This window comes from Vidua chalybeata, chromosome 18 (genome assembly GCF_026979565.1).
Source record: "Vidua chalybeata isolate OUT-0048 chromosome 18, bVidCha1 merged haplotype, whole genome shotgun sequence".
NCBI lineage: Eukaryota > Metazoa > Chordata > Aves > Passeriformes > Viduidae > Vidua > Vidua chalybeata.
In genome coordinates this window covers 8,405,008-8,428,385 of record NC_071547.1, presented here as the reverse complement: position 1 = coordinate 8,428,385, position 23,378 = coordinate 8,405,008, and the positions used below count along the sequence as shown (strand labels likewise).

The 23,378-nt window shown below is 43.0% G+C and overlaps 2 long non-coding RNA genes across 4 annotated transcripts in view; one reads left to right on the top strand and one right to left on the bottom strand.

The window, feature by feature from the left end:
• LOC128797032 (uncharacterized) overlaps window positions 1-9,105 on the top strand; it is a 51,647-nt gene extending 42,542 nt beyond the window's left edge. Inside the window, exons 1-5 of one of the 3 annotated variants that reach the window (XR_008433985.1) lie at window positions 6,816-6,955; window positions 7,061-7,141; window positions 7,775-7,815; window positions 8,454-8,534; window positions 8,957-9,105. This is a non-coding gene — a long non-coding RNA (uncharacterized LOC128797032). Of the gene's footprint in view, window positions 1-4,676; window positions 4,823-6,815; window positions 6,956-7,060; window positions 7,142-7,774; window positions 7,816-8,453 lie in introns of those variants that run through there. The other 2 variants (XR_008433984.1, XR_008433983.1) reach the window with 2 other exon arrangements.
• On the bottom strand, window positions 3,634-6,683 carry LOC128797036 (uncharacterized). Its single transcript, XR_008433990.1, has 2 exons — window positions 6,512-6,683; window positions 3,634-3,810 (listed from the first exon to the last, which is right to left on the bottom strand). It is a non-coding gene; the product is annotated as an uncharacterized LOC128797036 (long non-coding RNA).
• Window positions 9,106-23,378: the final 14,273 nt, after the last annotated feature.

Below are 23,378 nucleotides of genomic sequence, written 5' to 3'. Positions count from 1 at the left end.
TTCTGTTCAAGTCAGTTCTAGCAGGCGAGCTCTACAAGTGGCAGCCATGGAGCCTGTGTTCCACTCATCTTACATGCTTAATCCTTGTCCAACCTGCTGACACTGCCAGAAAGACAAGATGCCATCTGTCCATGTATTTTTTTTTTATGTGAACATGAACTTGGTGGGTTTCATGTCATTTCATACAGCGACTCCAAATGTGTGGAATGGGAACTTCCAGTCACTTCCAAACTGAACATTTCAACGTTTAGTGTGTGCAAACACCCTGTGTGTATGATGGTACCTGTGTTTTGTATCTGACACCCATTTCTGCATTCTACCTCAACGCCCATGGCACTGAATCTTCTTGAAACTGGAGCATGACACACTGAGGGGTGAGGGGTGTGTTGTATTTCTTGATGTCACTGGCAAATGAGCTATCACCCTAACAATGTTGGTATTCTTTTTTTTTTTTTTTTTTTTTTTTTTTTTTTTTTTTTTCTGGTGTCTTCTGATTTTCTGAGCTCTTCTGATTTTCTGGGTGCGCAGATGCCACTTAATATCAAAAAGGAGGCTAGACTGTATCCATTTATTATCCAGAAACTCAGGAACTTGGATACAGAAGCAAAAAAAATATGTTGAACAAGATGGGATTCCTGCTAGACCAGAGCTGAGCTCAGCAGCAAGGAGACTCTGAAAGCTATTTTTCATATATTAATAGCAGTACAGGACAATGGCAGAGTTCTTAAAATGTGCTTTTGAAAACTTCTTGAAAATGTAACCCAAGGAGAAGTGGTGGTATGGCACAGGTGATGCAGTGCTGAACAAAGAGTGAATCCCTTGCTGCACAGACTCCTGAGCAGAACACCAGGTTTCATAAGGATGGTCAGACACAGCATCTTCAGCTTCACAGCAGTTTCCAGACTCTCAGTGGCCCTGGTTCAGCTCTCATGGCACCACTGATGCTGGCATGCAGCACAGGTTGGCAGGTCTCACCAAAGCCAGTGGAGATCAGCTGGTGGGGAGTGGTGCAACCATTTGGGAAATCCAGCACAACATATTCTAGGAAGTGTCTTAAGCTTGGAGCTGTCTAAAGCCATTGAGATTTTGCAGCACTTTCTATGTAGAGCACTACAGTTTCTAGTGTGGAAAAAATAAGGGACTGACTCTTCCCTGCATGTAAGTGACTTGTGTTTCTGTTTACAACTTCACACAGAGAGTGATCAGAGTTACCAAATCAGCCGGCTGATACCTTACAGCCAAAGCAAGGGTATGAAAAGAATAATAAAGAACTGGGCCCTGAAGTTTCCAGTTTAGTTTGTGCAGATTTCAGCCACACATATCCTCTGTGTATGGCAGCTTTGCACTTGGAAAAATTACTTCTCCATAAAAGAGTTTCATTCTGGAAGTATAGGCAAGTAAGTGGCAGTGTGTTGGTGTGAGGGAGAGGGATGCAGCAGGACACCACTGGGGGATTGATCTGACAGTGGCAACAAAATGGGAGTCACTTGGACAGTGCTCTATCAATCCATGAGATAGATATTCATTAGGAACCAGAGTAGAGCTGAAGGAATATTTTAAAGAAATTAAATTAGATTAAATTTCCCAGCAATTGTGTACATCCTAAATGCCACCTGCTGGAACTGGACTTCATAGATTTGCCATTGCTGCTTTAGAAACACACATGGCTGTGCTCTGGCTGCTTGAGATGTAAAAATTGGCACAGGGGTGTACTGTAATTGTGGGAAGAGGATTTATTCCACCAGCAGGATTTGTGCACAACACACAGTTAGTGTCTGGTGATCAGAGTATTCACTAGCAGAGTGCATGCAGCGAGAATGAAATGCATCTTACAGCCATCCCTTTATATTAAAGCTGTAACACACTGTGTTTGGATGCAAGCCCAGGCACGGTTCTGTGTAAGATCTTGTTTACCCTTTCATCGTGAGCGTTCCTGCAAACTGCTGCTTTCTCACTTTCGACTCGTTTTCAGTTTTACATGGGGATGGTGAGGCAGGTTTCTGAAAACACAGTGGCAAATCAGTGACCTCACAGTGTGCTGTAAATGCCAGGAACCCCGTGGAGAATACAAACACAATTAACCATGTAAAGTGAGATATAAGAGAGGAATCTGCATGTAGATATACAGCAAGGGAGTTGGCAAGCTGTAAAATAGGGACTTGGGAAAAGTCATGAAAAAGGAGAAATTCCTCATTTTCTTGCTCACATCTTTTCATCAACAAGCAGAGTGGCGTGGTAAGGATGCAGAATAGCATGGAGGGCTGAAAAATGATGGCAGGAGATTCCAGGCTGCTCCCAGGCCCCAGTGCAGAATGTCTTGCCAGGGCAGTAGTGCAACGATGCAACAGGGCAGCTCAGCACAGCAAAGCCTAGTTCAGTGTTAGCACAGCACAGCCCAGCACAGCCCAGCACAGTGTTAGCACAGCAGTGGCACAGCATGGCACATCACAGCACAACCCAGCACAGCTATAGAACAGCTCAGCACAGCCCAGCCCAGCACAGCACAGCTGTAACACAGCACAGCACAGCTCAGCCCAGCTCAGCTCAGCTCAGCACAGCTCAGCACAGCTCAGCACAGCTCAGCACAGCTCAGCTCAGCACAGCACAGCTGTAACACAGCTCAGCCCAGCTCAGCCCAGCTCAGCCCAGCACAGTACAGCACAGCCCAGCACAGCACAGCTCAGCTCAGCCCAGCTCAGCCCAGCACAGCTCAGCACAGCCCAGCACAGCTCAGCTCAGCACAGCACAGCTGTAACACAGCACAGCTCAGCACAGCACAGCACAACCCAGCACAGCACAGCACAGCTCAGCACAGCTCAGCCCAGCACAGCACAGCACAGCTCAGCCCAGCACAGCACAGCACAGCACAGCACAGCTATAGCACAGCACAGCTCAGCACAGCTGTAACACAGCACAGCTGTAACACAGCACAGCACAGCACAGCTCAGCTCAGCACAGCACAGCTCAGCACAGCACAGCTGTAACACAGCACAGCTGTAACACAGCACAGCACAGCACAGCACAGCTCAGCACAGCTCAGCCCAGCACAGCACAGCACAGCTCAGCTATAGCACAGCACAGCACAGCACAGCTCAGCACAGCTGTAACACAGCACAGCTCAGCACAGCTCAGCACAGCACAGCCCAGCCCAGCACAGCTGTAACACAGCACAGCACAGCTGTAACACAGCTCAGCCCAGCACAGTTCAGCACAGCTCAGCACAGCTCAGCACAGCCCAGCTCAGCCCAGCACAGCTCAGCACAGCTGTAACACAGCTCAGCCCAGCTCAGCTCAGCACAGTTCAGCACAGCTCAGCACAGCTCAGCACAGCACAGCAGTCTCCTGACATCTTGTGGCTTGGCCGCAGAGCACAGCCGTCCCTTCCCCCACATCCCCAGGCACGGGTGTCAGCTGGAGCTGACCTTGGCATTAACTGCAGCCACTGGAGAGCCTTATATATCCCTGCAGTCCTCTCACAAATACAGGGCCACTGCTTTTCCCTCCTGGGCTAGAATGAAGGAGTTCGGGTTAAACTGTTTTCCCCAGCACTTGTGCATGATGCTTACTCAGATTTACACCAAAGAGGCACCTAAATTGGCATCTAACACAGATGAAGTCTACTTAAACTGGATCCCAGATTCTACATCTGCATCTACAACTGGTGGAACAAAACCCAGATCCAAACATCCCAATTTTGGTGAAATCTCTTCAGCTCCACCAGCTCACTGATGCAATCAGGGTCTGTTGATCGGAATTGTTCATTTCTTTTGGTTGCAGTGACCCAGCTTCAATGCCAGTCATGCATGGTCTCTAGAGGGAAGGATAGGAATTTTAAGTATTTAATAAGGTGCATTTATTTTTAGAGATTGATTACATTTTTTAAAAAGCATGGATATCCAAAATGTTAAATTTATACACATACAGAAACCCACACAATGCAGTCCTAGCCTCCATTGTCTAAAAATATAGCTGGCTCTGGAAATATTTATGGTAAAGTCTTTTGTCTCCTCTAAGGAACTGAGACTGACTCTGGTATTTGCCAAAGTTACTCAGTTTCAGAACTGGCAAAGTGATAAATATGCTGAATTGTGTAAGCAGAGAAATCAAGTAATTTTCCTGGTGTTGGTCCCAATGAATCTCCTCTGGGTTACTCATTACACCAAGCTCTTACTCTGGGCTTAATTTGCAGTGGGAGGGCAGAGGACAGCCAGAGCTGGGGCTGGAGCTTTTGAACACCATGGCTGGGACTGGTGAAAGCTCAGGCTGGAATTATAGAGCTGTTGAGTGATGAGGAAGGAGGAAATTAACTTCTCAGCTTTTTTTTTGCAACTATATTTCACACATTTTATTCTACAGATTGGCAAAATATGGTGCTGAGGAAAAGACACGTTGACCATTGGTTTTCTGGCAGCCCTGTGTGGAGGAGCTGCTTCCCCACCCTGCTCCCTTCCCTCGCCTAGGAAGCAGGTTCAAAGAGGGAAGGAAATGACATGGAAAAGGGAGAGAGGGCTCACACTGATGGGGAGCCCTGGGGGGAAACCTGTGGCCAGCATTAGGACTTGAGAAAGATTATCAGCACTTTCCAAGATGCTTAGCAGGAAATACATGGAGAAAGTAATATGGTCATTTTGTAAGTAATATGGTCAGTTTTCCATTCTCCTCCCATTCTTTTACAGTTTGGAAGTTAACCTCTGAGGACACCCTCATGCAGAGATGGCAGCAGAAGGAGACAGAGCAGTGTGGCTGGGAAGCACTGTGAGAAGCTGAAATCTCCTTTTCCCTCATGTCTGTGGGATTCCCAGCACATCTGCATTGTAGGGAGGTAGGCACACCTGTTTGGGTACCACTGCAGCTTCCTCTTCACCATTTGGATGCACACAATTCCCACAATTCAAGCTGTTATGGGAAAGCTAAGGAGTTAAAAAAGCTTCAGCTGGCTGGTTTGAGTTTGAAAAAGTGTGGAATTAAGAAAGTGGCACTAACACAAGAGGTTTCTCCCACTACTCTCTATTTTTCAATATACTTAAAGCTTGTACTTTAAGAAAGATCCAAAAGAGTAAACTTTCACACACTTCACACAATGCCTTTGAATGTGTCACAGTCTTGGCTGAAAACAGAAACTGAGCTAATGGGCAGATGCTATGCTCTGTGATGAAACTTGCATCAAGGTTTTATAAGATAAATTGCCCCTGACTTCATGTTACCCACACGACAATTATGGTTACTGCAGCAGTGACAGCAGGACAGACAGACCATGTCCAGTTCAGCTCTATCAGTCCCTTTGTAAAAGGCTGCAAGTAGACAATTGGCTATTTGTGGCTTGTGGCTCCTTTCTCAAGAGAAGTTATAAACTGAAAGTTATACCAAGTGTTATACAAGAGGGACACAATGCACAAAAATTGAAGGAATTAAAATTATTTCTAAAAATACCTACTTAAAAATGTAATTATATAAAAATGTGTGTGTATTCACACACCCACATGCAAAGTCACACATATGTGAAAGCATGTTTCATTGAAATTTCAAAAGAAATTGCATTTTTGAAAATATATATTCAATGTTCCGTTGCTGCAAACCAAAGTCATCTGTTTATTTGACAGCTAAAGAGGATGAAGGCAGCTGCAATTTGAGCTTCTCTGCACTGGCCAGCTGTAGCTTAAAGCCAGCAAACTGGAAGGGGGAGGTGAATTATCCCTAGTTTGTCTTAGAAGTGGTCACTGTACAGGATAGCTTTGGAATTCCAAGGGTTATGATTCTTCTAGAAACTGTTGGGCTAATATTGTTTTATATTTTCTTAAAGCCAAATGGTGTCTGTAAACTCAGCATCAGGCAACCTCCAGCACCACACACTGGCTCAGGGCCACCAGTACAGAAACAAATGCATCACTTGCTTTTTCCATACTTGCCATTTGTTTCTCTCAGTTGTCTTTGAATCACTGTCAAGATGCTGTATGTAGTATTCACTTACAAACACCAGGAGTATGGGATCATTACCAGAAACTAGAAACATCAAGCAGATCAGGTCCAGCTCCTCAGGATGCCCTACTCTTGATGTGTATATGGGAGAGAGAAGTGTTACCTTGCTTCAGCAGCTGCCCGTGCAGAGCTGGCACAATGGCGTGGACAAGGGGCTTATTTGAATGGGCAGCAAGAAGAAAGAGAAGGAAAGGGAGGATGTGATTTATATCCATTTCATTATTTTCAGTGACAAAATGCTGCAAATAAGCTGGTTACAGCTGGATTTCTTGTGTGAGCCCAAAGCCCAGTGTGTGTGTGGCTCCCAGATCACCCCATGTGAGACCTGGGGGTGGGCACCCTCACATCAGCACACTTTTACAGCAACATGCAGCCTGTTTGTCACCACTCTGAATTGGCTGTAGTGGATTCTTTATTCATCCTTTTTCTGCACATAGGTTTTGTGATTTCCAAATCACAATGTAAAATCTCTTAACAAGCCATGTGGAAAAGCAATGTTGAATATATAAGCATGCAGGGTGTCTGGAAGCATTACCATATTTTTCTCTGAAGAATTTGTTTAGTTACATAAAATAAATAGACAGGAACCCTTGGGCTTTCATTTGGTGGTTCTCCCTCTGTTCTGCTTGGCTTCTCAGCTTTCAATAGATCCCAAGGTCAGGCTGTTATTTGTTGCTAGGCCAAAGTGGCAACCTCCCACCCTAACAATGCTGCTATCTTCATATCATCTGAGCTATGGGGGCCACATTGTGATGCTTTGGCAGTGTTGCTAGGGAGGTTGCTAGGTTAGACTGATGTCACTATGTGGGTTATAAATTGCCTTTACCCTGCTGGCCTTAACTTGGCCCCTAACACAATGATCTAGTAGATGGCATCAAAGTGTTCAGAAGAGACATTGGAGCAACATCTTCGGATCCTGAACTTGGCAGCAAACATATGTTGGAGCCATTCAGTAATCTAGAGAAGAAACTAAACAGTTGTATGAAATGCATTCCTTCATGTCCAGAAATTAACAACATTCATGCAAAATACCCAGTTTCTACCCACATGCATGTGCTAAACCCAAGGCTTTACCTTAATGCAGGCTGTGTGCCATCTACATGCCCCACTGTTAAGAAGAGGAAAGAAGTTTTATGATGACAAAAGTGACACCTGAGGAAACCAGGTAGGGGAACTGAGAATTTCCCAGTTTTGTGTACTGTGTGTCATAATTGCAACTCTACTAAAATGTGCCACCAATGCCTTTAATACCACAAAAATGCCATTTCACATCATCAGGTTCCTAGTTTGTGACCTCAAGGGATGTTTTAATCTTGCTTGTTACAAAAAATAACAATAGCTGAAGAATCATTTAAATTGATTTTTCAACATATTACCATATTAAATTTTAAAATTCCATGTTCTGCAGAATATAGGGGTGTGTGTGTGCACACGTGTGTGTTCATGTGTGCATTTCATTTGTTTTGAAAAGGAATAAATAAAATTAGATAAACATGCATGGCCTTCAGAGCTGTTCCAGTTTAATAAGTAAATACATAATTAGACAGGCTTTTCTTTATGCATGATGTCTTGATATGTGGGGCTTTAACTGCACACCTCTCATCAGCCTTAATGAAATTTATGTGGCTAAATCCCCATGCATTGTATTGAATATACATCAAATATACACCTTGGTATATTTGTAATTAATGTTTAAAGACTGCAGACCAGAACACAGCTCCAACAGTGCCATGTGAATCCATAGGGTGTATACATATTTATAAATGTTTTTAAAATGCATATTATATTTCACCCACAGAGCATAACATCTCTGCTGGCTGGAAACATGTATTAAAGGAGGTAACAAAAATCCAGAGGAAATGTCTTTGAAAAATAGTTAATACACATGGGCTACAGCTGCCTTTTAAAGATTAATTTCTTGGCCATTTTCAATGTGGTTTTTATTATCAAAAGCCAATGGACCATATTACTGAAATCTTGCTTTGTAAATTCCTTTTGCACTTCTTGAGCCTGTTCTGTTCCACAGAATTTGGTCCTTTCCTTGGCAGACTGACACAGTTGTTCACTCAGAGCTGGGCCTGGGGTGTCCCAGCTTAGTGCATGTCCTGCTTGGTGTCACTGGAGGAAGCAGCACTCCTTGTGTGTGTCCTGAGCAGTTAAGGGGAGAAAAAAGATGGAGATCTGAGTCTTTGTTTAAAATGTGGTTTGCAAGGCTGCAAACATAACTTTGCAGAGTCATACACATGGGTGTAGATATTTGCATGCATTAAATATGTGGAAGAGTTTAGAGAGCTGGAATCATACTTTTAAAAATGTGGTTTTATTGAAGCTGCACTAGTTCTAACTGGATTATTATAATTTCTTTCCGTTGTTGATTCCCTATAGCATTTGAAAATTAACTAAAGACTGTATCAAAAACACTCACTGCTTATTATTTTCTTTTTCCTTTTCCTGGCCATCCCCTTTTTTCTCTCAAGACTTCCAGAGTTTAGCTTAGTGCCATGTAGTCCTCCTTTTCAATATGGAACTGGACAGAATGTAAAAGCACGCACCTCTGGGTAAGCAGCAGATCCTGCCCTGTCTCTGTTTCAGCCTCTATGCAGCAACGTTTCTTACACACAAAGAATTCAGGCTCTCTACACTTCCTCAGATCCAAAATCAGACCTTTTCAGGTTCCTCTTAGACCCATAAAAAACAAGGGTGGGAGTGGAGAGGGAGAATGAGGCCAGTAACTGTTAAATCCTGCCACGTAGTAGCCCAGGGAAGAGAAAAGAAATTGCAGGCTCAGAGCTGTATTAAGCACAATAAATTGCCCTTACCCCTTAGCAAGCCATGAGAGGATGGACAGTCTGCTGGGGTGGATCCCAGACATGGGCGAGTGCCTTTCCCAGCGCAGAGGCTTGTCCTCTGTGACCTTGGGCAAACCATTTAACCTCTCTCCATATCACTGTTCTGTTTCTGAAATGAAAATAAACTGCAGTAATGCACCAGGAAAGCTAAATGTGGTGGTGATTACGAGGGGCTCAGATGAGGATGAAGGTGAGATAAATACTTTAGACAGATTAAAAAAAAAAAAATCCTTCCTCTACTCCAGTGAAACCTTCAAACATTAAACTCAGCTTCTTGGTAAGACAGACAGGATGTATCCCTCAATAAAAAGGATGGCTTGCATTTTAGCATTGCAGTGTAATGTTTTTTTCCAGGGCACTTTTGTTCTTATTCCTCTGGTGGCACTCAGAGTGACATTTCCATATGTGCAGCACTGGTGTGCAGGGCACTCCAAGGTGACTTATTTCAGTAAAGGATTCCCTTCCTGACTGGACCCATTTGTTTAGGGCTTTGTCTGGTCATACAGTGTCTGCATTAACACTGAGGTATTCTTTTCTTGGAAAGTGTTAAAATCTAATATGTAAATGTTGGGGGGTTTTTTTATGTGCTCCTGGGGCTTTTTCATCTCTGCCAGAATTAAGTGCAAAGGGAATTTTTACGGCCAACTTGTAAATTCCTGACAAGAGGAGTTTATAATAGAAGTGTTGACATAACCTTACCTACAGTGACAACTGAAGCAGGTTTGTTAGGGAAGCAGCAAATAATTTCCTTGCAGGAAGGCAGGAGTTGGGCATAGAAGGTGAGGCAGCTAAATTTTTTTCTCTGTGAATCCCCGGAGGCTATTGTGTGAGACAGCATGTGAAATGAAGCTGAAGCAAATCGCATAGCAGGCAGAAGAAACACTCTGGAATTTGCTCATTTTCATGAAGAAGGTGCAGTTATCCTCTTATAATTTTTTTACAAGCTGTGTTTCTCCCCTCAGAGGTAATCATGAAGGTCTTACAGCAAGTCAGTGCTTGCTTTTAGCCTTACAGCTCTCTCTTACTTCTTTCTTTCTCCCTGAACACCTAAGGCAGTCAGGAATGAACTCTGGTGCCTCAACTCCATGCCTTCAACAGGAGCAGGAACCAGCCCTTTGTTTGCAATCCATCTGTCTCTTAAAACAATAATTTTTTAAAGCCACTAAATCTTATTTCCTTGACTCACCTACAAGAATTCAAAATCTGAGAATTTCACCACCCAGCAATAGATGGACAAGCCTATGTGCAGCCAGGCTGAGCCACAATAAACATTGCTGTCACTTAAACGAGAACCAAACCTACTGATAGAAAGAGGTGATTTTAACTTAAACCGGAAGCCAAAAGAGCATATCTAGAGTAGACTCTTAGGGCCTTTATTTCCCCAAAATCAGCAGAGTTTTTTTAAATACCTGTCACTTCTGTCCTGGACAGGGGGAAGAGAAGTTTTTTAACTCTTCTTGCAGGTATAAAATCAGGCTGTATTCAGAAGCTTCTCCTCCACTTTCTTACACCCCTCTGCTGGCTACAACTCTCCCTGATTCTCTGGGTTTAACCTCTAAATGGTATCCTATTTCCCAAAAGGTTTAACAAAACCTTTCTTACACCTTTGCTGTGATGTTTATGTGTGGAGGCAGTGCCCATTGGCAAGTGGCAGCAAGATTTACTGTGAGCTGGCACACTGCAGAGCCTGGGTGCTGGGAAGAAGGGACAATGCCTGACTTCCTCCCTGCTCAGCCTCTGCCCTACCCTGGCATGTTTGGCAAAATCCTGAAGTAACTTTCCTGGAAAGGTGAAAGGTCAAGGGACAGAGTATTCAACATAGACTAAATAAAATAAGCAGCTGAAAGCAGAGAAAAGGACAGCTCTGAAATGGGAAATCCAGAACTAAACCCCCTCAGTATTTCCTAATTATCCTGGGACAGTTGTGACCCACAGAGTGTGCACTCAAAGCACAGGAGCTGCTGCTGAGGGCACTGGGGACTGAGCAGCACTGCTGAATGCATTCTGGGAGTGCTGATGGATTTTTAAAGCTCCTTTTCACTGCAGTGTGGTTGGAAGGGCAACGTGAGCTGGTCTGGCAGGATGGCAGTGACAGGGGAAGATTAACCAGTAAGCGACCAGTTTACACAAAATGTACAGAAAAGCAAAGACTGCAGATTCTGCATTTCCTTCTCCCTTCCCATTAAAACAATATTTTTTTGCCCCTATTCTTTTGTTTTAATACCTGTTGAAATACAACCCCTAGCTCTTAGACACTGCCAGAAAACCTGGCGGAAATACTGCACTCGGAGCCATAGCCATGAGCTGGAGGATATGGAAAACGATCACTTTTTCCCCTGGCAAACCAAACACTCATCGGGGACGCAAGGCGCCAGCGAATGTCTCTGCTTTTTTCCCAGAACGTTCAGGATTTTCTGTCAGGATTTCCGCTCTGGATGCCCCTGTGTGTGTGAAAGGCGAGCTGGCTGGCCCTTGAACCACGCTGGAGCAGGATCCCGAAGCGGCTCTGTCCCGGGAGAGCCTCTCCGGGCTCTTGTTCAGGAGTGCCCTCTGCCGGGTTCCGCAGCGCCCGGCCCGGGGCCGCAGGGCGAGCTCGGAGCGCGGCCCGGGTGCCCGTGTGCGCCGTGCCCTGGGCAAAGCCACGATGGAGATGGGTTTGGCTGTGTGTGTGCTCTTATCCGCCGCACTTCAAACCGGAGTAACGCCGCCCCGCCCGCATTCAAGGCTGAGCGCGGCGTCTGGGTGATATTTACACACGTTTAGCCCCAGGTCCCTCGCTCTCACAAAAGGATATGGCGTGTAGAGTAGATTTATACCAGAAATGAAATGAACAAGGGGCAGAGGCTGTTGGAGATAAGTAGGTATTAGGACTGTGTTTTCCATCTCATGTTCCTAAATGAGGGTAGTGACACAAAGCATTGTCAGCAACAAATTGGCAACATCCAGCACTGCTGTGTTTTGTTCTGTGCTTATGGGACTATTGGGACTGATCTCTCCAAATAGTCTTTTAAATTTTGAAAGGATCGGCCTCTATAGACAGCTGCTGTGTATCTGTATCAGAATACAGAGTTGACATTGCCACTGTTACCCAGAAGTATTTTTCTTTTTCTATTTTCCTTCTTTTTTTACATTTCACTAAAACTGTCTTCCATACCAAGCTGATGTGACAGCAGTGTGTGAAAGAAAAGCTTAGGTGGCAGTTCTGGGTTGGTCAGGGGGCAATGAGGCATCCCCTTGGCTTTCCAGATGAGATAAAGACTCAAAAATCATTCACTGAGGAAAATGTAGATGTTTTAGCCTAACTCAGAGCAGGATGGGCAACCACACATCCTCTTCCAGATCTTTGTTATGAGGCATAAGAACTTTTTCTGGCAAAGGCTTTCATCTTCTGTCCAGACACTCACTTTCATGAAACATGTGGGAACTTAATAGCTTTGAAAAATTTTCCTAGAAATTGGCCATCCAATTGAAACATTACTGGGACAAGGAACAGGCAGAAAAAATGACTGTACAGTCCTCATTTTTCGTGGAAGCCAAATACTGAGGGGTTGTTGCAGGTTTGATTTAAATAAGGACAGGAACTCTGCAGTCTTGTGCCTGTGAGTGTGTCATATGCTTTGGCATGTTGTACCTATTGGTGAAAGGGAGGAGGGAGTCTGAAATGTTCCTGGCATTTCCTGATAATTCTGTGTTAAATTCTTTCATGAGAGTTTTCATAAGCTTCAGTTTATGGTAAGGCCAGCACAGGCTGGGTCTTCGTCTTCAGACTTTTTTCCTTTCCCACAAATCAAACCTGTCTCCAATTCTTCTTCCCACCTCTGCACATGTGTTCACTCTTTCTGTGCCCCCAAAAGCCATTGGGAAGGAAGTGATGGGAATATTGACCTGGAGAACAGAGTGGCAATGGAGGCCTGGGAAGGCATGCAGGTGATGTCATGGGTATGTGAAGAGATGGAATTAGGAAAAAGATGGGAAGGAGGAGGGAGAATGAAGGAATGCTAAAGAAATTAATGAAAACCATTATTTGTGGAACTAGCATTTGACTGGAAGGATCAGGCACCAAAGTCTGTAGAGAAGGTAACTCCAAGAGCTGAGCAGTTCTGTCAGAGGCTGTGCTCTTTGGTTATACAGAGGAAAAAAAAGAAGGCTGAGTTCTGCCCAGATTTGATCCCTGATCCCCTTTTGTTTCTTGGTAAGCTATTTCAGCCTCTCCACATCTCTTCATTGTGTAAAATGAAGACAGTGCAGCTACACAGATAGGAATGAGAGCAGAGTCTTTTCCAGAGTGATGACAAATCATGGAACCATAAGGCTGGCAGAGACCCCAAGAGATTGTCTAGTCTGGCAGTCATCAAGTGTTTTAATCAAACAACTGCCCTGGAATTTTTTTCCTGTTCCATTGCACAGTGCCAGCAATGGTTTGAATCTAAAAGTAACCAAAAATTGTATTTTATTCTCTAAATTGACGAAAGGCCCACGTTGAGCAAAAGTTTTCAAAAAAGCAATTAAAGCCAGATCTGCTTATACTTTAAAATAGGCACAAGTCCAGTTGTTCTGATTAGTTTTATCCTGACATCACTTATTTTCATAGATGCTTATAGATGTTTTCTTTGCTAGTTAGTCCAGCTTTGTTGAAGTGTAGTGGAACCAGTGCACAAACTGGAAGTATCTCACTCAGTGTAGCTTTCAGGCTATAGGAACTCTGCTGCACTGGGGTTCCTTGGAGATCTCCCAGCAACACTGCCAACTCCATCCTCATTCCAAACATTGCCCCCCTTATTAATCACCTAAAATATCCTGGTGTTAGTATCATTTTTTTTTATCCATTTATTTGGAAGGTCATAGAAGTTCCTCCATCTGACCAAACCTGAAGTGCAAATATCAATAGCAATTATCACTCTGTACTTGAAACCATGCTGTTACTGGGAGGAACAGTCAGAACAAAGCCATGGTAAGTCAGGGATATAATTACACAAGAAAATACCAATCAAAAATCACACCTTTTCATAATTAACTCCTGTGTGCCTGAGGAGAGGACTGCATCCATCTCCCTCCCTTTGCTCAGTCTGTTGAAATGTGCAGTAACACACCAGCACAGCTGCTCTGCAGGCAGCAGAGCACTAACCCAGCTCAGTAATGAGGATGCTATGTGGTCATCTTCTTCACATTATGTGATTCATATCCTGTACATCCAGGAAGCACTGAGCACTTTATTAGAGCTGATGAATGTACTTCAACCACTCAAAAACAGTATATTCACAAGTGCACGTGGTACTGTGGTTTCACTCTGCTGGAGACAACTGAGCAAGGTAAAGGAGTAAATAGACACTATCATTGTAAATAAGCAGTTTCTGCAATCTTAGATGCTGGTAAAAGTTCTGTCTTTAAAGCAAGAAATCACCAGAGCTTTCTTTTGAATAGAATAAGACTGTATCTTCCTTTGGGAAAATAAAAAGTTCTGTGAGCTTGTCAAGTAAGCAAGTAGTTCACCAAGTTACCAAGTAGTTGGTAATGTTCAAGGTTCTAATCTGTATTTTAATCCCACTGAAACTTTAACTTGGCAGTCTGGGAATGACCAAGAGAAGACTGAAAAAAGAGTCACTTTCTGAGTTACAGAGCATAAAACAAAACCTGAACTGTTAGTTCAATTTAGTCCTGAGGTGCCTCTGTCTTTCACAGCTGGAAGGACCATACTTCTTTTGAAACATGACTCGTAAGGATGTTCAATTTGTGACACAAAGGGAGAGTATTGCAGTTTAGATCACAAATGTTGTAAGATACTCCTCCTTTGGAAACATAGGACAAGAGTCCTTGTGTTTTCAGCTTTATGGGATTAGGCCTTATTGACCAGTAGGATAATGCAGTGATTTAAGTTTGCTGTAGCAAAAGGGAACAGCAAGTCTTAAATGACAGAAAATTCCTGTAATTCATAAAATGTAATTTTATCACAGAGTAATAGAAATTGAGAGAAGTTACCGAAACTGTGGCACACATATATATGTATATTGTCTATCTGAACATTTGTCCCATCAGCACAGCAGAATACACATCCCCTATGGAAGCCACTCATTCCTTCACCTGGCCTTATCCCTGTGTAGACTGTAAGATCCAAAACCTTGAATAAGGAAATGAGTTGTGAATTGTCTCCCATTTCTGTGGTGTACATGAAAACTAGGGGTGATTTTTCCTCTTCACAAACCAGCTGCCAGGAGGGGGGGCTGGCTGGACAGAGAAATCTTGAGTTAGTGGAAAGCTGAGTGATCCTTATGTCCTACATGCCAGAATTCTAACCTCATTCAGTTACACAGAAAAATCACTTTCTGACTACACTTTTATGATTAGTTTGCTTTTCTCCTTGAAATGTACACTTGATCCCCCACACCACCTTCTAATTGTATATCACAGAGAAGAAAGCAATAATGTTTTGTCCATACAAACCAGCAACCAATTCCTTCTTGAAAGCTTAAATTAAGGATTGAGTATCCTAAGTGCTTCTTAAATCCACTGCCCTAGCTCAAAAAAAATATTTATACCAAGATTCATGGATATAATTTATCTCAAACAAAAAAAGTATTAAAAACCTAAACATGTCAAATGTGCTTGTAAGCCAAGCCTCCCTTTGTGTGCTCCCAGAGGGTTTCCCCCCCCACACTCATGCACATTCACCCCCCTGCTGCAAGAGATCCATTTTATAGATTCAAGGACAGCTCTCTCCACAAGAAGAAGGGACGTTGCCAAGATACCAGATGCGGTCCCATTCAAGACCACTCATAGGAGCAATTCAAGATGAAATCAAATTAGATGTGTTGGTTATACATAGCACAGCCTGCTTGGGATACTAAATGACAGAGTTTGCCAATAATTAAGTGAAATCTCAGAGATGATGAGTCCCCAGAGCTCTCTAGGTTATGTCGTTCTAATTCTAAGTGTCATCATTATAGCAGGAGAGCAAAATACTCTGCATAGGCTACAGAGCTGGAATGTTACTGTGGGTATTAGCTTTTCATAGCCAGTGCTATGGGGCAGTACTGAGCTTCATTACATGTCTTCTGCTGTTACACTTCCTTAACCTTTCCCTGATATAAAGCTCCTGAAACCTGACTCCCACTTAATAATTGATAGTTAGCACTTACTATCCATAGCAATATTCATATTCAAAGCACTTTACAAACAGCTCATTAATCTCTCTGAACCCCCTCCCTCTTGAGGTGTCCACTACAATTACCCTAATTTTGCAGAAAGGGAAACTGAGGCAGAAAGGTTGTGCCTTATCCTGGGGCTGAAGGACAGTGTGACAGCCAGCCCTTGTGCTCAGGATCCTCCCTGTGAGAGAGCTGGCTGAACTTCTAATGGTAGGATGCAGGTTGTTCTCAAATTTGATGTGGGAACAGAGGTACAAGGAGGGTTTCTCCAGCCCTGGAGAACCTCCACAGGGAACTGTTGAGCATTCCCATTGCCTGCAGGCAGTGAGGAGCCACAGTAACCTGCTGCTGGGTGCTGTATCCTTCAAGAAATCCTCTTCAGATCTGCCTGGGTGCATCCTGCCCTGGGAGGAGGCTGGAAGACTATGGACAGGTGGAAAAAGTGCTACCTCTGAGTATATTGTGGCAAGGAAGCTTGAGCTCCCTTGGCAGGTCTCACTGGAGACCACGGGGACGGACGTGCTGAGCAATGCTTGTATCCTGCCCAGCCCCATCCTCACAGCCTGCCCAGGAGCCACAGTGGGCACACTTTGTATAAGGACTCAGAGCATGAGGCCAGGATCAGACCCAAGTGTTTCCAAAACATGCTCCCAAGAAAACCATCCTCCCCAGCCCTCTCACAGCAGTACTGAGCCCTGATAAAATCACTTTTCCAGGAGTTTTAGTGTTTTAATGGTGCCCATTTCATTGTTAGCCCCTGCTCTGCTACCAGAAAACTGAACATCACAACTGTGTTCAGAAGAGGAATGATTATTTCCAGCTTTGCAAGCATTCACTTCTGATGACTTGGAGTTGAAATCATGTGGCACTGAATTTGTGATTCAGGAAGGTCACTGGCTGAACAGAAACCTTCCTGAAGAATAGAATGTGATTTAAAAAGAAATAACCTAAATATTAAAAATAAAAAGTTAATGGAGGGCAGATATGAAAAAGTCAGTCTGAAGCTAAGACTCTCAAGAAGGGCTTGCTTCAAATTTAACACTTGGTATGTACAAAGGAAGGGAAAAGTCTTGGGGACTGTGGCATCAGTGTTGCTATAGCCACGAGCAGCACACAGGAAGACAAAATCTGTTAGCCCCTGGCTCTAGTAACAAAGGTGGCAGGGGTGGCACAGGGATTCCCAGTGCTGTGGTGCCTCCCCTGGCCCCATTCAGCCCCAGCTGCAGACACTTCCCTGCTGTCTCTGCTGGCCCTGCTGGCCCTGCTGCCCTGGCCACCCACCCGCTGGCACCTCACCGTTCCTCCAGGGGCTGTGCAGAGCTCAGCCTGCCCTCGGCTCTGCGCCCTGCTCTGGACAGAGGGACAGGGCCCTGGGTTCATCCACAATGGAAAACAGCATCCCCAAGATGATTAGGAGGAAGTTATAAAATTTACAGAAGGCTCTGATAGCGATCTTTGATAAATATGTTCATATTGCTAAAAGATTCAAACCTAAGAGGTTTTTAATTAAAGACTGCGGCACTCAGAGCTAACTTACCAAGGAGGGCAATAAAATTATTGACTAAGTCTCTAGCAAAGGCAACTGAAGCAAGGAGTTTAAATGATTTCCAGAGACTGTTGTCCAAGTGAAGGTTATAGTGAGGGAGCCAGCAGTGCAATTAAACCAAGTGAGGTCAAGCATGTTGGTCCTTAAGGCCTCTGCCTGCTCCTCAGATTTCTTTTGTTCTTATAATTCAATTATAAAGGCCCCCACACAAGAACCCACAAGAACCATTTAACTGTCTCATAAACCAGTTTGTAAACTTTTTTATTTTTCTGTAAATTGTCTCCTAAAAGTGGCTTTCAGTACTTTAGGCAGCATGGAGTGTACCCATGTTTCACAGTGCCTTTTGTTCTCATTTGAGCATCACATGCCCCTGGTTGTTCATCCAGGCCAGGGCTCTCCCAAAGCATCCCATGCAAAGCATCCATCACTGGAGATGGTCATAGATAAAAATGATATGATGAGGAACTGGAACAACTGTGATCGTTCTGTCTCTCATTCCCTCTTGCTCCATCCTCTTCCCCCCACCAGCTTTTCTTTATCCTGTTTTTGTGTGAGTCAGAAAGAGGGCAACTTGTGTGTGTGCCTAATTTCCTGCCCACAAGGTCATGTATCCCAGCCCTTAACATCATGAATGAGGAAAGTTTCTGCCCAGCAGATGCCTATTAGATCCACTAAATACCTTTAAGGGATAGGGACTTTTTTCTTTTTACACTTTTTTTTTCAATTATTTTTTGATAGAAATATAATTGTAGAATATGGTTGGGTGGAAGTTAGGGAGCATCCAAATGCAAGACTTTTGCAGACTGCAATTCTGCTGTTGACAGTGTCCACTGACCAGAAGAGAAACTCACATAACTTGGAGATCTCATGGGACTGTGTCTCATGATGCAACTTCTCCTATTTAAAGAGGCAAAACCCAGTTACTTACTCCTTTCAAGGAAGAGAGCATTTGAAGTATGAAACCATTCCTGATTCACCTATAGGAAGATTATAGAAATCCTGAAGTGATTACAAATTCTTCTAAGCAATTTAAGCAAAAAACTTTTGTTCAAATCACGGCTTTAGAGAGTCAAGGATTTTGGCTTTCTGTCTGCATCAAGAGGAGCTTTCATGCCCAGGGTAGCTGTCTTTAAATGAGCCACAAGTGAGATCCTAAACCTCATACCTACAAGTGTTCCCTTGTAAACATTCATACCCACAAGTGGCAGCATTCTTTCTGTCCTGTGAAATTCCGAGTGGCAGATCTCTGCTTGGAGATGAATTGAATGCTAGACGTGACTGTTGTAGTAGGGAGAGAAATATTTATTCCTCATTTCTATTTAATTACAGCTAAGACAGTTTGGTTGAGACACTGGAAGTAGGACTGACAGCTCTGCTTTCTCAGGAAGGTCCTGCAGAGATGGTGTGGTCTGTTCCTGTGGCAGCAGCTCTCTGGCCACAGAGAGTAGGCACAGACTTTCCCAGGCATTTTCCTGGGGAGATCAGAGAAAAGAACGAGAAACAATTCTTATCTCCACTTGCTGCACCTGCTCTTGTGCACATGTGGAATGTGTCATGGAGATTTGTTTACCAAAGGGTGATTTCTTAATTGGCCACTGGATGGTGCTTGGATTGATTGACCAATTAGGTTAAAGCTGTATTGGACTGGCTGTAAGGGTTACTGAGTTTCTTAAGTATAGAATAATATAGTATAGGATGATATAATAATAAAGCAATTGATCAGCCTTCTGCAATCACGGAGTCAATGCTAATTATTATCCAGCTGGGAGCCTGCAGCAACATGTTCCCTCACTGCATATCAGCAGGAGCTGGGGAGCTCAATGGTCTGAAATCTGTCAGCCTTCACTCTGTGGGTCCTCACAGATTGGCCAGCCTCTGTTCCCAAAACTGTACAAAAGTGGAGTTTACTGGGGTGCTTGCTTATCTCCTGGAGAGAGGAACACTGACCCTGTTAACAACAATACTCAAATGACCACTGGTGATAGAAATGAACTTGGAACCCACTCTGTGACTGGTCCCTCTTACAAGGTTAACATCTTCTTTCTGTGTTCATTAAAATCTTATGCTTCCTTCCCCAAAGGAGAGAAATGTCAATACATGAGAGAGGAAGATAAGTTAATGCTACATTCAGGTTGCAGAGCTAGAGATTTTGGAACTGCTGAGGTAAGATGCCTGTGTTGGTGCTAGCTCAGCCACATTGCACACAGACTGCACAGCAGCCTTGTTTCACTGGTCATGTGCATAGATTAGTGCAATTACCTTCATCCAAATATATCCCAAAGTAATGCTTCTTGCTAAGCTGTCACACTGTAGGTGGGGTCCATGTTTGTACCATGGTGGCATCTGGATGTGCTCAGGGAGCTCAATGCCCAGGACTGCAGCTGCCTTCAGTCACGGGACATAGATTTACTGAGTAGGAGTCTGGAATAGCTGCAAGCTCAGTGGCACTTCCTGGATGGCAAAGGAGATTTTAGCTGAGAAAGTGCTTTTATTATTGTAAAAAATTAATGCAAAATGTCAAATATTTCACATCCAAGCCGATACTGGCAAAATGCCAGAAATATTTGGGTTTCGCTTGGGGTGGGAATATAGTTGATCATCTGTAATTCAAAAGCTTTTATTTCAAAGGAAAAAGACAGTGTGTTGCAATAGACTTTGTAGTGATAAATATCAACTGTGCCACTTCTCTCCCAAAAGGGATTTCCCACAGTTCTATAGTAATATACAGTTCAAAAGGCCACACTGAGATTTATAGAGCTATACATTCAAAAACTGGCATCCGAGGTGCTTTGCTCAGCTAAAGTAGATTTGACTTGCAGCTTTCACAGTTCTGCACAACTCAGAAAGCAGCCACAGGTGCAGGGTGCCAGCAGGCCTGAGTGATTGGTGAATGTGTGGTGGCTGGGTCACTCAACTCTCTACAGGCACTTAATCTAGAGTGTCCTCAGTTGTGTGACCAGATACTCTGGAAGCTTTCAAATGTACTTGGCCAGCATACCTGGTCATATTGGAGTTAATGGACAGAAATTAATTTAAATCAAGAGAGTTAGAGCAACTGATAGCAGCAGTGAGTTTAGCCCTCTCCATGTATATATTATAATTATAAAATGACCTATTTTTCTTCTTTTCTATTCTATTCCTGTTTATTCAATCATCTATTCCATTCTCTTTAAAGCCCCACCCACATTCTAATCCACTTGCATAGCAATAGTTTTTGCTTGTGAATGTCCACTGGATGCCCCGAAACACTTTCTATGAAGACATAGGAAAATTAGAGAAAATTACAAAGAAAAAACACTTTATAAATTTGCCTGATTTCTCAACTTCATATAATGAATATACTTTGACCCATTAGTGTTCTGCATAATTTCCATTGTTTAAAGGTTTACAGATAAATGGAGTATCTGTCTACACCATTTGCAGACTTCCCATCTAATTTTAACTGTGTGCTCTGAAGGACCTTGAGGTGTGGGAATTTGGGAGCCATGTGGAAATGTTAGATTTGTTAAATGGATGGGCAATAACTTTCAATAGCAAATATGTGAATTCAAGCATCTGTAAACAAAAGCACCTAGACTTTCAGTCTGTAGATTTTCAGACATTGGAACAACATGCAGAAGAGCAATAGGAGTTTTGTTATTTAAGAACTTCACAAGAATTTCATACATAAAAAACAAGATATAAACCAGGACTGCATAACATCTGACTGAGAGTTTGTGTTGCCTGCCAAGAACTTTCTTTGACCCATCATGATGCTCTAGCAAACAGCTCTCTCTGGACTGCCTTCTTACCAACATCAACAGCTGGGATGGCACCGAGCCTGCTCAGCACTGGCACACATGGAAATCTGGTAACTCTCAGCCATTTAATTAGCTGAAAATCAAGAATGATTTTTCCTCTTGCTTAGTAGCTGCATGGCATGAAGAGTTGCCATCCATCCCAGACCAAATGTGTCTGCAAAAGGCACATATGGAAATAGGGGGTGGCTGCTCTGCTCAATTTAGCACTTGTGAGACTCGAGCCAGATTGCTGGATCTCATCTGGACTCTGCAGTCTGAAAAGAGCAAAAGTGGGGAGGCAGAGAGAGAGAGCTAAAGCACTAAGAGATTGAGAAAACATGACCTGCAAGGAAAGGCTGAGAGAACTTTCTTCATTAAATTTAGGAAAGTAATGAAGGAAGCTGCAAGACTCCAAACATGTAAATGGTGCTTCTATTTTATATTTGTATTTTAAAATCATCACTCCTTAGGTACACTAACACAGGATAAGAGATAGTGGGCTAATTTATAGCAAAGGGTACTATGTTAAATAGTGAGGCTTCATTTCTGAGTGTGGATATTTGGTGAGGATAAACACAATCTCCTGTTTCATATATATATCTTTATCTCCTGAAACTGGTAAGGTCTTGGTTTCTACCATTATTAATTAAGCCTTTCATGAAAACTCCAAAGAAATGAGACAATTTGTGTTCAAAATTGTGCTTAGAAAAAGACATTTTAGAGGCATGTCACCCTCAAACCCACAGTAAGTAATTCTTTATCTGCATTTGGCAGAAAAATCAGATTATCCGATTATTTTATGAGAGTGTCAGTGTTGTGCCATTTCACCTCTCACATATCTATTGGCTGATCTATTCTGATTATGCCCTATCAGAATCACAATAATACCTTGTTTACAACACACATGGCACCACTTGAAAGATACACATTGATATTGGGAATAATGTGTAAAATGGTTATTGTCATAAAATTGAGCTTATTCCCACTCCTCAGCAGCAAACATTGTAAAAAGTACTTTCAAAAAGTCTATCAAACAGCTGAACATTTCAAGTTGGAAATTGAAATAAAAATTAAATTTCTTACAAAATTTGCTTTACAAAAGAAGTCTGGCATTTTTATTCAGTCTTTATTAAAAGCCATCCAGATAAATACCAAGAACCTAGCATTGCAGGATAAATCATATTGGGCACAGATGAGAAATGTGCAGAGATTAAAACCAATTTGCCACTGTTCCAGGCACAGAGGATAAATCCTGGTCTGACTGAACTTGCAAATAACAGGCCCCTGGATTTCAGTGAGATAATAATTTGATCCATGCGATTGCTTCTGTCTCTTTCTTTGATATTTCTGTAATTGCCTCTTCTTCTTTTAATCCAAAACAACTGAGATAGAAAGGAAAAGCCACATATGTTTTTGTAAGAAAAGGGCAATACATAGCATTAAAAAAATGTTTCATCAAAGGTGCAACCTTTTAAAATGCAAAACAGAGACCAGAGAGGTGACAAATTCAAGTTCTTAGTGTTTTTATTTAAGATCTTTCAAGTATTCATTTGCCAGGGATACTTGTTTAATTTTTTAATGTATTCAGTTAGTCATATTTGGTTCTCTTTTATGTCCACTTCTCATGAATCACTTGACAGATGGACTTCTACAAGCACATCCCTTTGGGGAAAGTAAATTTTAAGTGATAATAGGAGCATAAGACATGCCATCCTGGATCAGAGCAAAGGTCTATCTAGTCCATACCCCAGATCCATCAGTAGCCAAGAGCAGTATATTAGATTTTAACAGTAATAACTTTGATCTTTCAGTGAGTATTAAGCTGGTGACTAAGCAGAAAATCAAAAGAGATCCCAAGAGCAGAACACTCCCAAACTCAGGAGAAAGAGCAGGTGAGGCCATTTCTGGCTGTGTCTCACAGGGAGCAGGCCCAGGCTGGCCGGGCACAGCGCAGGGCAAACGTCTGGTGCCCCAGTGGCACCCACTTGTTTTGTTCTCCTGCCCAGCCAGGTACAGGCTTGGGGAACTGGGCAGTTGTTCTGCAAAATGGAAATGTATAATTAAACTCCAGCAACAGGAATGAAAC